At 43.5% G+C, this 17,736-nt stretch overlaps 1 protein-coding gene across 1 annotated transcript in view; it reads right to left on the minus strand.

Moving 5' to 3' along the window:
* LOC107376975 (proliferation and apoptosis adaptor protein 15) overlaps positions 1-15,849 on the minus strand; it is a 70,651-nt gene extending 54,802 nt beyond the window's left edge. Inside the window, exon 1 of the mRNA XM_015946318.3 lies at positions 15,485-15,849. The gene's annotated coding sequence lies outside the window, so the exon portion shown is untranslated. The remainder of the gene's footprint in view (positions 1-15,484) is intronic.
* Between the last annotated feature and the right edge of the window lie 1,887 nt (positions 15,850-17,736).

A 17,736-nucleotide genomic window follows, 5' to 3' on the forward strand; every position in this document is an offset into this window, starting at 1 on the left:
TGGTTTGGCCCAGTTCTAAGCCTTTTTCACTACAGTAACAGGTACAAGTTTGCCATCCTTTACTGTCAGGACCTGCTTCCATACGGTTCTAAGCATAACCTGCTGACAATGTGATGTCAGAGATTGTCGGTCTTTGACTGGCAATAGAGCTCCGGACCCCACGTGACTCTCAGTTAGTGGACGCCATTTTGGCATGCAAAAAAGGTAAACAAACACGGATGTAACCATGAACATGAACGGGATCCGCTTGGATTTTACTTCGTCGGAGTTTACTTCACACTTTAAAACAGAAGAAATCGTTTTATATAGTCAGAAATTAAATAGACTAAACATCTCCGACCCTTACCGTGCCCCTGGGATACTTTTTAAAAACGCCAGAAGCTGTCGTAGCGGACTTCTTACCTGCACAACACCGGACCTGGCCGGGGAAACCCCTTGGGATTCCCCCGGCCGGAGGAGCTGGGGAGAAGGTCTGGGACTCTCGACTCTACTGCCCGCTCCGACGCCAGAAGCTGTCGGAGCGGGCGGCACAACACCGGACCTGACCGGGGAACCCCTTGGGGAGGAGCTGGCTCCAGCGGCTGGGGAGAGGGAAGTCACGCTACTGCCCCCGCAACCCGACTCCGGATACGCGGATGAAAATGGATGGATGGACGGACAGATTTACACGTAAGAAGTCTCGGTGAGACAGATAATAGCAATCCAAAGTGCTTTTTATGTGTGATCTGACAATTGATCAACCATTGCTTAAAATGAAACACAGCTTAGCCGGTTAATTGCTGTGATCATAAAACACGGAAACTGCAGCACACAGAAAAAACGAGGCAACGTTTTACGTGATGTTTACTTGTTGCTATGAGTAATAAGACAGAAAAAGCCACGCCAAAATAAGTTTAGGAAGCCCACTAAGAATCATAATAAAAGCATTTAAAATAAATACCATACACAGTTGAGGAAACGTTGGTTTAAGTACCTGATATGAAGTGGTCGCTGCATAAGCGAAAACCTTTACTCTCGGGATCCCACAGCTTGATTTTCGCACGGTCACTAGCGCGTTTTATTATAATGATCTAACGTTTGCGGCGCTCCGGATCTTGGGGAATCCTGTAGATGGCTCATTCCTTATGTCGTCCACGTCTGTTCTGCATCCTGGGGCACAACAGGAATCTACCATATTTCCCGTTTGATTGAGTTTTCTGACAATAACAAATAGTCCAGCTGCCGGCTTCTGCATGCCAATATGGCGCCGTTTCAATTTGAACTGTTGCATGCCGGGAGAAGTGACGTCAACTCCCGGAGCTCTATAGGGGGGCTTCACTGGTTACTCCAGAGTTTGTCAATCTGCTGCTCGCAGTCTTTCCCGGGTCTCTCCTGTGGTAAAACCACTTGAACTGTGTAGAGTAGTGCCAAGTTGGGCCATGCTGAGTGGTGGAAAAGGTCCATAAGATACAGCCGTTAGGTTTTGGAATGAACCCTCCCACTGTCTTCATGGGAGACATCACCCATGGGTGGCAGGGGTGAGGAGAGAGCACCACCTCAACTCTGCCACGTGGACCTCAAGGGATAAACCATCAATCCTGCTCAATGGTCAACTTTCCTGGCGGGGTCCCCCGTGAAGACAGTGGGAGGATTATAAATACAAGAAATAATGTAAACAGGAGCGGGAGGTGCTGGGGGGGGTGGGAGTGTCTCCGTGAGAGGGGGATTCTCCGTGAATGAATTAATACTGGAACATTTTCGGTAAATAATAATTCAGGGAGACGGCGGGAACCAGGAGTAAAATGGTTTACAGTTTTTAAAACAGTTTCCAGCCCAAAATGGAAGAATTAACAGGTGTGAAAGTTTTCACTGATAGTTTATCTACAGGATCAGGATTACTTCACAACTCCGCCGCTCCTGGTTTCGGCTCCACTGAGTTTGACTTCTTGTCTTCTGGGGTCGCTTTGGTGCCGCGGAGCGTTCACACTGGAAAGAGTTTGATGTTGCATTTCAATCACAGTGTGAACAGTCACACAAAAAAATCAGATTAACTCACAAATCGGTATTGAGCATCAAGACCTTCAGTGTGAACGTAGCCTAAGATTAACATCCAATGTTTATACCTGTAATTACTCGTGCAGCACAAAGTAAAATATTGTAGTCTCTTTGTTTGGATTAAAACTGGGATCAACATCTCTAACTCAGTAGCCCAGCTGGACAAGCTAACATCTTATCAGGCAGACAGTGAAGCAAACATTCCTCTGTCAACTCACGCTGTCCTGAACTCATAACACAGAGAAAAACATTCGTTTCTACACGTTTAGCTAAGATAAGCTAACTACACTTGGTTAGCCTGGATGGAGTAAATCTTGGTCAATTATAAAAATCTGTACGACCCATTTGTAGTTAGTTTAGTACAAATTTAACCCAAACTAATCAAAGTTACTTTGATACAAATAAGCTACGTAGCTTGTTTAAGCTAAGATAAGTAGATCTCACCATTTTATGGATGTTAAATGTTTATTAGGGCTGTCGCGGTTGAGGAATTCCCCCTGCGGTGATTCAGGGTGGCTTAATATTGCGGTGTGCGATATTATTGCAGCCCTTTTTTTATTGCAGTACTATCTAAACATAATGTTTACACATTTAAAAAAGGTTAAAAATTACCGTGCCTTCTTTAATAACACTTTACTGAATGCAGATCAAAGGGCAGTAACAACACAGATCGCAGTAACGTTTGTTTCTCCAACAGTCGGAGTCCGACTGAACTTAAAAACAACAAAATTCAGGAGGTTAAACTTTTAAATGCAAATTTGGCTGCAGCATCTAACAAATAAGAGACAAGTCCCCATTTTGTTTAGTTGTTTAAAATCAAGCATAAAAAATTACATGTACCGGGCGGGCGCGCGCGCCGGGGGGCGGGCGCACTATCATTTCACTTTCACACACACGAATGACGGTGATTTATAGCTCGGTCACGTCCTTGTTACCTACAAGGAAAACCAGCATGTTAACCATATACGATTTGAGAGAGGATCTGAGAGGGGAGGCAACATTTGCAGCAACACTGAAAACCCTCTCGGATGGTGCGCTCGTTGCACTAACGCACACGTACTTGCGTGCGACTCTGGCAAGCAAAGGGAATCTCTCCCTGTTGTTGCGCCACCATGTCAGGGGGGTTTCTTTAGGGTGGATGCATTCCTCCTGCAGGTAGCGAGTGAGCTCCAGCTCGGCTCAAACTCTTCGGGACGGTTGCAGAAGCAGTGCTTGTCCGGGACTTCAGCAGGTCTCCGAGCGTTTATTATTATTTTTTTGCCGCTGGTGGCAGCTCTGTCTCGGCCAAGGACTCTGGCTGCGCAGCAGCTGACGTACTGAAAACCAAAGTGCCCCCAAAGGAGCGAAGTAACGTTTCGTTTTGATACCAGTGCAGCCATCCTTCTCAACATGCATCATTGAGTTGAACCAAGTTCAGTAATTGCGGTGGCGCATGATGCAGCGCGGTGGGTTTCTTCATATTGCGATATTTCATTTTTGCGGTTACCGCGACAGCCCTAGTGTTTATCCAAAGTTTTTCATCCTAAAAAGTGTCTCATTATTGTAAAGAATCAGATGTCACAATTTGAAATTATTCTAAACTTTCATCGTGTTTAGCTTGCAGGGTGTTGACTAGCGAGGCTTCCTGATGTTTTTTCCAGCTGATATTAATACCTGTATTTAGCTAAGTGAGTGGAGAGCAACTTGCAGGTCAGGAGGAAAAAATGAGCAGATGTAAACTCCATTAGATCAAGAGCAGCTCGCTAAGCACTTATGATGAGCAGCTGACTTCCGTAGATCCAGGCTCCTAATTGTTATTTTTAGTTACTATTACGTTGTGAAACTGCGTGACGGCACTTCGGTGCTAGTTTTGCAGAATCTGACGCAGTGAAACTCACTAAAGTGGTCGATTAGACATTTGGATGCAGGGAGCTTTTCACAGTCAATTTGATGATGAACACTGATTTGTGTGCGTGTGTGTGAGAGGCAACAGTTTGAGGTGACCTCTGATAATATCCTGTAACACCACAAACACACACACACACACACACACACACACACACACACACACACACACAATGGAGAGGAGTGTTTGCGTCCTTCTCCTCCTGCTTCAGTTGAACCAGGTCTTATCAAATCCAATCAGGCCCACTGAGGCGTTCCAGTTGGAGAAGATTATGCCTGCAGGCGAAGCGGGAACAGCTGAAATCAAATGTCATGTGTGTGTGAAATACAGTGAATGAGTGTGTTTGTAAAAGCCCACATGTTTGTGCACGTGTGCGATTGCTGTTGAGTCAGCTTAAGCCTGTGTTTTCTGGAGCGTTTCATCCAATCCGCTATTCTGGCCACTGTGAAACGCAGCCAATCGGACAGATTGGGCTTATGACATGCTTCCACAGCTGTGCTCATGCAACCATCTCCTGTTGTGTGTTTCTGCATATCCATAAAAAATCTGCAGACTTGCTCTAGTTAGCACATAACCCTACAGAACACACACACACACAAACACGCACACGCACGCACGCACACACACACACACACACACCTTTCTACACTCATCTTATCTAGCAACAAATTGTAGCTCTAACCATACAGTAGAAACTAGAACATGCAGACGATATGAAGTGGTTGCAGGGATTAAATCTGATACTTTGGTGTGTGTGTGTGTGTGTGTGTGTGTGTGTGTGTGTGTGTGTGTGTGTGTGTGCGTGCGTGCGTGTGTGCGTGCGTGCGTGTGTGTGTGTAGCTACAAACCCGAGAGGCTTAACCTCTGTGACACAGGGGTATTTAGAAAAAATCATTCTTTCAAATACGCAGAAAAAGATGCACGATAAATTCTGACCAGATTCCCATTTTCCTGAAGTTTCCTGACATCACTAGAGAATAACAATGTGTTTGAAAAAAAAACTTCCCAGAATCAGAACAGCCAGAGCTTTGAACAGGTTTAACACAATAAGCAGTTTCTTACAGACACTGTCCCTCCGTAGGGGGTGGTACGTTTAGCTCCTGCTTTCATTCTCGGTTCTGCCAGCGGTGTCAGTTCGTGACCCAGACTTCGTAGGACAGCCGGACCTGAAGGTTTCCTTTGCTATCAGCTCATTTTAGAATATGTGCCTCTTTATCTTTAATAAACGCTGCATGATCTCTGTGACTATAAAACCAAAAACTCAACTGGGACTGGCGGTGACAAATTGCCAAGAGCACCAAGGATGCATTTAGCACTTCAGGCGCCATTACTTGAAGTTACGGCTGAGCGATATGGCCTCAAATCTATATTGCGATATAATCTGAAGCATGTGCGGTAACGATATATATTGCGATATATTTTTTTCCTCTGTTTATATATGTCAAAATGACATGCTTTTAAATATCCTCATGTGGCAAATATATGCCACATGAGGCACATAGGCCTCCTCCTCCACCCACTCCATGCTTGCAGTCACCGCCATTCTGTTGCCCCAATGTCAGCAGGGTGCACATCTTAGTGACGTCATGTGTTATCGCGATATCGCGGTATTGCGATATAGCCAAAAACTCTATCATTACCCAATTTTATATCGTTTCTACCTTATATCGTTTATATTGCCCACCCCTTCTTGAAGTTATGATCTCCGTGAACTTAGTGGTGAAACACACTTAGTAGGCAACTCTTTTTCTGAAAAACACTCAGTTTGCACATTCCAAGCAGCTTTCCTCTGTATTATTAAGTTCTCCGCAGCACTAAACGTACACTAAACTGCTCATTTCTGCATCCCACTGATGTAAGTTTGGAACTGCAGTCTACTTCCTACTCTTTCTGTCTTTTTGAATGTGTGTGTAAATGTACACAGTTATAGGGCTGCAACAACGAATCGATAAATTCGATGAAAATCGATTACTAAAAGCGTTGGCAACGAATTGCGTCATCGTTTCGTTGTGTCGCACAACTCTTCCAAAAGCGCCCCCCCCTTCCCGCCCGCCATTGCGCGCAGACCAGAGCAAGTCAGATCAGCGCGAGGGAGAGCCGATCAGCGCGAGAGAGAGCCGCAGATCAGCGCGAGGGAGAGCCCACAGATCAGCGCGAGGGAGAGCCGGCAGATCAGCGCGAGAGAGAGCCGGTACCGGCAGATCAGCGCGAGGGAGAGCCGGTACCGGCAGATCAGCGCGAGGGAGAGCCGGTACCGGCAGATCAGCGCGAGGGAAAGCCGGCAGACTTGCGCTGCTGCGAACCGGTTCCGCATTGTTGTGCAGCGATCCAGGCAGCTGCTTCCAGCGCACGGTCCATTCTCAAAGTGGTTCAACCAAAAAACTATAATTAGCACACGATCGTTCATGTCCGCACATGTTCTCTATTTTGTCTTATTTGTGCCTGAAGCGCGCTACTGCGGAGCTCATCACCTGTGCTGTGGTGATGTCCCCTCACGCAGCATCGAAAACGCGCTCGCCGCTGTGGTCAGGAGATCCCTTTGATCTGCTCAAAAGTAACTGATGAGGTGAAAAGGTAAGAATCCAGGCAACAGATTTTCTGGAGAATTAAGAGGAGATGCAGGAAGATGAGAGACAGACAGGACAGGAAAATAGTTAAATAAAAACAAGAAAACAAAACAAAGTGTTGAAAAGTAAAATGTAGGTAGATTTATCTCCACGACACGTTTTTACCAGTAAAAAAACAATAAGTTATACACATGTCATATTTATACATCTGATACAATTCAGATCACCTTCAAAACTCAGTCACACACCCAGGGCCGTTTCAAGACATTTTGGGGGCCAAAGCAAAATGCCCCCCCCCCCCCCCCCCCCCCCCAATAACTGGGCTCCCCAGAAGCCTCTGTGTAATTCATACCCTCTCCAGTAGTATTAGTTATATGGTGTTTATAAAATCCCCTCAGACATTACTGACATGTTATAATATTATCAGATGAAAAACTAAATTATCAGACATGCTGTCTCATCTGCTTCTTTTCTAAACTTGCAAAAAGTAACAAAACCATTTGAAAGCCACTATTTGTGGATTCTCTGAAAGTTTCCATGGAGTGTGTGACAACTTATTTTTTCATTGATCCTATCGTCTAATCTCACAGCTGAAACAAGCATCCTTAATAATCTGTGCACAGGAAGCTTACCGATGCTGTAGTAAAACAAAAGGTATAATAATTCCTTATTAATAAAGCCTTGTTGCAGCACTAAAGCAGAAAAATTAGATTTTGCATTAAATATGCAAAATATTTACATATGAATTGTTTTAGAGCCCTTTAATTGGCAGAATCTGATATTAATTTAGTTCTTACAAAAAATGGGTCCCAACATGGTTTGTGTGGCGTTGCCATAGTGTGACGTCATAGGCACAGATCCCCTGTCCTCTTGTTTGGAAATGGAAATATGGTCACCCTACATTAAACAAACTGTCCACCCGGGCTTTTGCGCTGCACAGAGACGCTTTGCTGCCTATGACTGAACGTCAGTTGAGAGTCAGTCTCATGCAGAATGACCAATGAAGAGAGGGCCTCAAGTTAAGACCCTCTCCTCATTGGTCAGTCCACACGAGGTGGGTCAAAGGTTACTCTGGGCAGGTTACGTGTTGTCAGGCATTCAAGTATTGAGTAAATTTACTGCATATTACAGTAAAATCAGTGGTGGGCAGTCAGGGCCAGCAAAGCCTTCTCTGCTGGCCTAAACATACTCAAAAGCGTAAATGTATTTTTTTTCCTTTGGTAATTATTTTTAAATAAAAAAAATGTTTACTGGTCTATTTTCTTTATATCCTATTATACCCACTTGGCTGTGCTGCTTCCAGTGTTAAAATACCAAGGCTGGGTGTTATCCAATCAGATTTAAGCTAGCTTGTGTTTTCAGGCAGATTAAGTCTGCCCTAGGCCTTCAGAATCAATCGAGAAGCCCGCTGTCCGCTGTAAGTGAACAGAGACGATCTAGTTGCGATAGCCAATCAGCTCACGAGTCAGCTTGGCCCGGGCCAGCTAGCTGGCCTCACGCAAAAGTTGACATGAACGCATCCTGTGATTGGATGAGCAGTAGTTAGAACTTTTCTAGCGGCATGAAGCAAAATATCAAAACTAAACACAGAGATTTGTATCTATAGGCAGCTATCGGTGTATTTTTGAACACATGATGGCTGAAAGAGGAGAAGAGACAGACTTGGTTGCAGATTTACTTGCCACACCATTTTCAAGACGGACCTTTCAAGAAAAAATGGATCTTGTGAGAACAGGTCGTCTGACTCCAACGCTAGCTGGCTTGTCCCAGCAGGAGAAAGGATTTGTTCATCATTTTCAGGCAAGCAACTATGAACGGTACCCACGGCTAACAGCTTCAGAGAACCGCTGCAGGTTATTCTGCTGGGAACGCCTGTTGCTCGCATCAGATGGATTTGGTAGCATTAAAGCGCGTTAAAATGTACGCCAGAAACACGACCGGGCAGACACGGCTTTCAGCATTAGCCTCCATGTCCATAGAAAAGGATCCACTCATGGACCTGAAGTGCACAGATAAACTGTACAGAGCCACTGAGGTTTTCCTGAGGAAAGAAAGAAGGATGGATTTTATTTTCAAATGAGCAGGAGAGGAGGAGATCCATGCTGGACATTTATGTTGGTGAGTAGAAACATTTTATTAGTATTTTTTTTAATGTTTTGCCATTTTATTTTGTTAATAATAAATGGTAACGAAATAAAATGGCAAAATGAAATTATTCTGTGTTCTGTTTCTATGCAATTTATATTGTGTATGACGTGGTGTGTGCAGCTGCGCCAACATGTTCAATTGTTTCGCGGTACAATTTTCTCCAAAACAAATGCAAATAATGTGTTTGCTTTACTTATTTATTTTATTGTCTCATCTCTTAAACCCGTCTTTCATTTCTGAGATTTGACGGTATCCGTGGTCAGCTTCCTACTCTCAACTGGGAATGCGAGTTTGATTTTAAAGACTCTGGAAGTTATGTGTCTTGACCAGCCTGTGTGTGTGTGTGTGTGTGTGTGTGTGTGTGTGTGTGTGTGTGTGTGTGTGTGTGTGTGTGTGTGTGTGTGTGAGGTTTCTCCAGCTGTGATGTCCTATTGATGGTATTTTAAGGTGTATTAAATTAGATTGGACTGAATAGGAAATCACTGAAGGCCCAGGGGTGGAACGCACCGCCCGCGCCTGAGTAAAATATTCTGTATGTGACCACATTATGGTGATCCTTGGGTCGTGATGATGGAGCCCTTGAATATTGTTGCCCAGGGTACAACAAAGTGTTAATCTGGCCCTGGTTCCGCCGTCACATTCCCGCAGAAACTGGTTGATCACACCGGGGCCGGACTACTAGCATGTGGTTTTACAACCACAATGTCCTCAGAAGCAAAAACGCTTTTAAAAGGGAGGGAGGAGTCCTAACTGTTGCTGCAGGCGTGTTGTGTGAGAGTGCAGTTATATACTGGTTAATATATTTTTGGGTTCAGCAGCATTTCTTGATGTGACTTTATGGCAGTTGCCCAGGGCATCATCGCAAGGAGGATGGCATTCATTTACTTTTGTTTTATTTGGTATTTTTTCAGTCATTTTTGGAAATAGTGATCAATTTTGATTAATTCACAGCCTATGTTTAATTACATTTAAAATAAATGTCAACAGATGAGATAAAACAAAACACATGAGAATTGCCCTTAAGCTGTTTAACTTGGACCAAGCATTTTAGGTCACAGATAGATGTAGCTTAGGGTCTCTGTCTATACACCTTATAAGACAATTTAGGTGATGGCATGTTGTTTTTCTGCTATTGAACTGTTTTCTAATAATGTTGTGTTAAATAAAGTGAAGGAAGGAGAGAAATAACGTTTCCCTAGCAGTTTTTAAAAATTTCCCCATGTAATCCGATTAATCGATTAATCGTGTCGAGACCCCATCCGATTAATCGATTATCCAAATAATCGTTTGTTGCAGCCCTACACAGTTATTTGCTGATTATATTTGTCTTCACTGTTCTGTTATTTACTATTATCGTTTGATTTACTAAGATACTACTACTTCTACTACTACTACTACTACTACTACAACTACAGCTTAAGATATGATCTCTGGAGTTTTCAGGCTTTATTTTATCAGAAAACCTCAACTATAAAAACTTTGTGTTTCCAAGAAAAAAGCCTCCTGGTGATCTATGTACACACTTCTGAAGGAAGCAGTAGCTCAGGAGGTAGCGTGGGTTGTGCAGTAATCAGAAGGTTGTAGGATCGATCCCGGCTCCCGCCAGAGAGTGCTGCTGTTGTGTCCTTGGGTAAGACACTTAACCCACCTTGACTGCTGGTGGTGGTTGGAGGGACCGGAGGCACCTGTGCCTTTAGCATTTTTCCATAATTAAGCAGCCAAGCAGAAATGTGGGAATACTTTGGGAATGGTTGATCAAATTGTGAATAAAATGAAGGTGAACTCAAACAAATTCAAATATAATTAAAACAAAGAGACAAAACTGTGCAGAAATAAGTATTTCATTAAGGTCAATTCAACTGCTGACTGATCATCGGTTTCCTATAACTGCATTGTTGTCTTTAAACTCATATTTCTACTTCTGGGAAGTTTGAAAACAGTTGTGTTGTGAGGAACCGCTAAAATAAACCTTGTTGCCATGCATGACTTCTGCTAGATGAAGTCATTCAGCTTCACTTTGCATGCCGTGGTTTTTATAAGTTTTGTTTTATTTCTAACCAAAATGTCGATTCCTCATTTCCTGTGAATGCAGAAGTCACCGTATCCAACTAGAGACTTTCATCTGGGGTTGAGGTAAAGATCGGGTGGGTTGTGGTTTGTGTGGTATTCATGGCCCTCCCCATCACACCACAGATAACACATCTGTTTAACATTTTGGTGGTTTGGCCGACAGCAGTGGAAACAGTTGTTTCTGTCTTGGCGATTGCGGCGAAATCGTCTTTGGTCTGTAGGTTTGGTCGTTTTTAGTCGATTGGAATGTGAGACAACAAACAGCTTGTAGAACGGGCGGTCAAGGAAGCCCGTGCAAATGAAGAAGGGAAAAAATAAAACAAACACTGACATGTTTCCTCTTTTGTTTTGACTGTTTCAAGTTTCACCAGTTTAACACTGATCTTCCCGAAAACTGTGTTTGACTTGGAGCCCTGCGAACACTCAGCCACAAACATTCCCCCAGCGGTGGCGGCAGCCGACACCACACGCACACACACGCTCAGAGGAAGTGAACCCGAGAGGAAGTACATTTCTGCTGTGCTGACTAGTTTTTCCCCTCTGTTCGACCAGACAGATCGAAGTGTATCTCAGAGGAGACAAGCTCCCAAAAAGCTGAGTCAAGGCTCTCACACACAGAAAAATGTTAAGGTATTTTTTCTTTGATGACCCTACCTATAAAGAAGAAGCACCCTTAAAAGTCACCAAAGACACATACAACAGGTCGTGTGCATAATGGATGGACATTTTCGTTATTATTTAACTAATGTCTCAAATTCCAAATCTATTGGGCTTTTGTGAAAATAAACTGAATATTGTGAAGTCTGACGGCTTTGGGGGCATTAACTGACTCTGAGAGGTGCTATACAAGTGCAGGTAACTTATCATTTAAATGATCTCTGCATACGCAAATGCGTTTTGGTGAGGATAGATAATTCATCTTTGGCGAGATTCAGATTACCAGAGCGATTAAAGTTCAAATTGGCACATTTAGCCAGAACCAGGCGCCCTTTACATGCCTTCAGTTATTTAGTCAAACTGATATTTTCCATTTCTCCTTATAAAAGGTAAATCTTTGTCCACATGTAGGGCTGGGCGATACGGCCTAATATCAATATCACGGTATTCAATTCAATTCAATTCAAGTTTATTTATATAGCGCCAAATCACGACAAGAGTCGTCTCAAGGCACTTCACATAATAATGTATGTTGAGTTCACCTCGATAACGGCTACATGTATGCACAGAAACAAAAGTTGGCCACTAGATGGGGCTGTCATGTGTACATTGAGTCACGCTGTCATGTGACTCGGGGTGGTACAGCTACTTAACTCATTCACTGCCATTGATGACTAAAGTCGTCATTTGCATTTTTTTTACTGTGTGGGCGTCGAAATGAGCCCCCGCACCGTGAGAACAAACATCCCAGCTCTAAAGTCGATCTTCATCCGCGTACGTCTCACGTCATGTGATCAGGAAGCACAAAATCCATGGGTTGGTAGATCGTTTTGGGCCGCTGCTGTAAAAAAAAGTGAGGCGCGAAGCGGAAAAGCTTCTGGCAATCACAATTCGACAACGGATTATGAAAGAACGGATAACGCTCGAAACGTGCGGATTCTTCCTGATGTTTGAGGCGAGTCTCCTCTTTGTTTTGTTAGTTTTGGTGTTGACATCGTCCTAGAGCGCAACGTTCTGTGACTCTTAAAAAAACAGTAAAAACGCTGAAAAATGCTGGCAGCGAAGGGCTTTTCTGATCAGGAAACGGCTGGCAGTGAATGAGTTAAAGTTAAAGTATCTTTCCGGTTTTTTCCCCTTTCAGAAATGATGTATGATTTTTCAGAAATCCGTAAAAGTGATTATCTTATCATGTACTGTGATATAATGTAAGCACGCCCCCTGCCACGCAGAGTTCCGTGCTATAGTGCCGACCAGAACGAACCAATAGCGTCAGACTACTGCTTACCTGGTTCTAACTTAAAGAGTACCTCGGCTGATACAGAGTTGATGAACTCTTCACGGACAACTAAGGCCCTGTCCACACGTAGCCGGGGATCTGCCAAAACGTAGATATTGTTCTACGTTTTGGCCTGTCATCCACACAAAAACAGAGTTTTTTCACACAAAAACGGATATTTTTAAAAACTCCGGCCAAAGTGAAGATCTGCGTTTTCTCCGTTTTGGGTGTCTGCGTGTGGACAGACAAAACCGGAGTTTTAAGGTCCGCAACGTCACTTTCCGCGACAAAAAAATGCTGACATCACGTGTGGGACCTGTTTACGTGAAAAATGGTATGCCCTCAGAGCTGCGCTCGCTTTATCAATTGTCCAAGTGCTTTTTGCTTGTTTGTTTTTGCAAGCGGAATTACTGCTCCTTGCGGAAGACCACAGATGAAGGACGAGGTTAAGAACGGGGGAAGTACTGCCGCCGACAGGTCTGGCATGTCCTTAACAACGTATTTATCCGGGTTCGTGTGGACAGTTTTTTTAAAACGAGGTGGTGTGGATGCAAGTTTTTGGAGGGGCGGATAATCTTTTTTAAAAAAACCCGGCTACGTGTGGACTAGGCCTCAGTCTCTAAAATATAAATATATGAGAACACAACATGACATGAGAATAATACTCGTAAAACAACGTGTTTTAGCTCCGTTTGTTGGCTACAGAAGCGCGTTTATAAACAAGAAACATGAAGTCGCCACCTTAAACAAACGGAAGGAGAAATTATTTGTGTGATATGCTTGTCAGCCACTAGATGGTGCTATCGGATTAGAGAAATACTCCGAAAAGAGGCTTTAAAAGGACATGAATGTCACCAAGCCACACACTTCTTTACATTTTTTTTTGGCCGAGTTTATTGGCACGGTAAAAATTATATCGGTGAGAGTTAGGAGTTTCAACAACGACACAGCCCTACCACTTTACAAAGAAATTCCAACAAAAACACTGAAACACCCGTATGGTCCTGCTTTATCTACATGAAGGACACATCATCATTCAAAGATAGATTATTCTAGAACTGGCTAAAGACTCTCCCAAAGCATATTTAGCACATTTATTTCTTTAACACTCAGTTACTGAACTTTTCAACAGCACCTGGATCTGGATAAACAGGACAAAGAAGAGACAGTAAAAACAGGCTGCTTCTGGTTGCCATGTCAACACTTGTCCAACTCTGAAGAGCACACAGATCCACCAAAAGCTGATGAAAACAAATAGGAGCTGGATGGTAATGTGAGTATGATGGAGTAACTCACCTGTTCAGGCTGGCTTCAGCGTGACCTTCATCACCACCCTCTCCTTATTCTGCTCTTTCTACTTATTCATCCAACGATTTCCCTCTTTCCTGTTCATTTTCTCTCTCCCTTTCCTTGCATTTTTTATCCAAAATTCTATTTATTTTTTGTCATTTTGAAACATGTTTTTAATCCTTTTTTAAAATATTCTTTATATTATAAATGTTTTGTTTTTGTGAAGCGTGATTTTTATCTTGAGAGGAGCTAAATAAAAGATCGTTTTCTTTCCTCTTTCTTTACTTCAATACAAAACCAACATAAACATAAATAAAACACACATTACTGGACTGGAAATAGAATATCAGGATTGGTCAGTAATGTCTGACATTTGGAGTTCCAGATTTCAGGTAATTTTAATAAACTGGAGCTCAGCTTTTGTTTTTTGCACCGTTCAAGACTTGCGTCAGTGTCGTAGATGTAATTCTAGTAATCTATGCTTGAATTAAATAGTCTGCTGCTCTCAATTAGCTGGATAGAGGCTGTTCTTGTGACTAAAAACAGAACGTTCGAAAACATTAACGATAAACTCAAAGAAGAAAAGGAATGGCTTTCTTTAAACCATGCCTTGTTTACTACTAATGAGCTTATTTTTCTTACTTCATTTGACAAAAGAAGAGAAATGTAGGAAGATTTGGTGATAGTAACAAGGAACCGGTAGAGGTAAAAAGCATCCGGTCATCTCCCACTGCTCCTGTACGGATACAGTTGGTCGTGCAGCTGCATCCATTCATAAAAAAACATCTTCACACACACACACACACACACACACACACACACACACACACACACACACACACACACACACACACCTAGCAATCACAGGTGGGTCACCAAAGGTTTCCCCAGACTGAACATTCATTTTGATGCACATCCAGAATATTCTATAAAATCTGCTCCACTGGACCCCAGGAGAGCCACACATCTCTCCCTAAACGACCCAAGAAAGCCAGTCCTTGCAGGCTGTTGTTATGTAACATGATTGTGATTTCAGCAGCAGAACATGGTCAGAGCCGCACTACCATGGAGATTCTGGGCAAATAAAGGACACTGGATACATGAATGCTGTCAGCCACTTTAATCCCAATCCAATTACTTTACCCACTGCTGTGTTAAAAGCCCCCCAGAGACGGGACCATTCACAAACCAGCCTCTAATAAACGAAAAAGGCAACTACCTGAGCCACTTATCATCTGACGAAAATCACTTTACTTTAATTTGACTCGATAAATAAGTCATTGGAGTTTAAAATCGTTGCAACAGTACTAGATGCTAGAACAAAGCAGGAAAGCTCCGTTTTCCACGGCGGCTGTGAAGTATCCTCTAACGGTCGCCATGTAACGGTATGCACTGAGGGAAGAGACCGTCTCCGTGAATGGAGGAGTCGGTGTGACTCCCAGCATGAATGAGGAGAGTAGGCTGAGAGCGGATTCGTGCCATAAAGTAAAATAACAGACTACGGGAGGTCTGGGACGTCCAGGGGTGGAGAAACATGGAGGAAACAGATTTACTCACCCTAACACGCTAGGATTGGGTCAGCTAACAGGGAGATGAGGTGGGAATCAGCGGGAAGATAGTTTCCTCTCGGTCTTCTGGGAGCCAGATGTCGGTGTGGAGCCGCGGGGACAGACGTGGTTCTGAAGGTCCACCCCGGTTCTCAGTCACGCCTGGAGCGCTTTTTGCGTCTTCGTGTGGTGAACGTGAGTGAGTTTCTCAGAGTTCGTGAAGGAGACGCGGGTCAGGGCGGCTGGCAGCCGGAGTTCGGGGATGGTGACACTGAGGGTTCGGGCTAGTCGTGGTTCCGCTGAGAGTCCGAGTGCTGCTGCGCTGTCTGCTGCTGCTCTGAGACCGGCTGCTGCTGGAACCTGGAACGTGGAAACGCCTCTCTCTCTCTCTCTCTCTCTCTCTCTCTCTCTCTCTCTCTCTCTCTCTCTCTCTCTCTCTCTCTCTCTCTCTCACGGTAAAGCACGCTGTCTGACTCTGTTCAGAGATTGTCTATTAAAAAAAAACTCGCTCTGAAATTGTCTTGCTAATTATATTTGTTATAAATATTTGCTTGCAGCATTTCAAGGAGACTTATTACGAATAGTTAGATCCTGATAGTTCTAGGGTATGAAAATCAAACTTTAATCTTTAAAACATGTTCAAGTTTTTGCTCAAAATCCCTATTACATAAAGCAGTTTCAGTTTCTTGACAATTTCAGTACTTTCCAGAATGAGTCATTTCAGGACTCTGTCACTCTCCCCTACTTCACACTGGAAGCATCAGTGGCGTGCAACAGCAGCAGACGTCACTGGTTTAAATGGAGTCCAGACTATCATGGTGATTCAAACCATGACGTCTCAAGGGATTTTGTGATCTCACGGGTTCAGCGAGGAGCACAGCCCAGAAGAAGCTCCACAGCTGAGATTCTCCCGATGTGTACTGGCTATATATATATATATATATATATATATATATATATATATATATATATATATATATATATATATATATATATATATATAATCTCTTAATGTATAATTTTAAACAAAACGGGAGGTTTGCACCACCTCCCTCAGAGCTCCACAGGTGACCATCATGACCACAGCCTTGCATGGCAGCCAGACAGCTGCATGGCTCAGCTGCCCTGGGAAACAGGAGCAGCCAGCCGCCAGTTCCCAGCCAGAACACAGAAAACGCTGTTCACCCGCGCAAGTTTTTTTATCCAGCCAGCGTCCCTACTAGGACGTTAGTCCAAGCAGTGTTATGTTAAATGCACAGCATTTTCCCCCATTCCACCAGTGGAATAAAGTACAGAATTGTCATTTCATTTGCTGATAAAATGAAGCAGACTTCTTGGATGATCTCTGATTGCATTCAATACCACAGCTTGCCCTATTTAAAGTTAAAGTCCCAATAGTCATCACACACTGGTGAAATTCAAATTCATCTCCGCATCAGACTCATCCCTGTGGGGAGCAGCTGCAGCTGTACATGCGCTCGGGAACTATTTGGTAGTTTAACACCCCAATCCAACCTCTTTAAAGTTGATTGTCACGTAGGGAGGCCCTGAGTCCCATTTTTAAAGTCTTTGGAATGACCCAACCAGGATTTGAACCCTGAGCTCCCAGAGCGGACACTCTACCACCAGGCCACTGAGAAGGTGTCCAAATAATTCCAAAAGTCTCAGGCTGAGGCCGCTTCCACACCAGCCATTCGGATCTAGGCTATTTTTTTTTTCAGAAATGTAATTTAAAAAAGAGATTTTTACTATGACATGTTTAATGGTAAACTACAGTCTTCTGCAGAAGTGTCACCAGGTGTTGGTGTCTTCATCAGCGTTTTGTGTCCTGCACTTGTCAGCTCTGCCAAGTTGGCCATGCCCACAAATGCTGGTTGGTCTTCAAAGGTGCTTCCCGTGACTGTTTTGACTGTCATGGAAATGTTCAAAAGACAAATAAAAGAAACAGAGTAGGAACTCTTTTCGAAATTGTGTCTGATACCAGACACACACACACACACACACACACACACACACACACACACACACACACACACACACACACACACACACACACACACACACACACACACACACACACATTTTTCAATGCTGATGTCACTTTGCTATCCAGCCAGCAAATCCCTCCTCCCGTTTCTTTCAATTTATCACAGCTCCATCATTCAACAGCGTCTCTATTCTTTTAAAAGTGAGAGAACGCCAGCAGGAGTTGTGCTGCTGGGTGTTGATCCCTCAAATGTGATTCAATCATTCATTACTTTC

Source organism: Nothobranchius furzeri, chromosome 2, assembly GCF_043380555.1.
Source record: "Nothobranchius furzeri strain GRZ-AD chromosome 2, NfurGRZ-RIMD1, whole genome shotgun sequence".
In the NCBI taxonomy this organism is placed as follows: domain Eukaryota; kingdom Metazoa; phylum Chordata; class Actinopteri; order Cyprinodontiformes; family Nothobranchiidae; genus Nothobranchius; species Nothobranchius furzeri.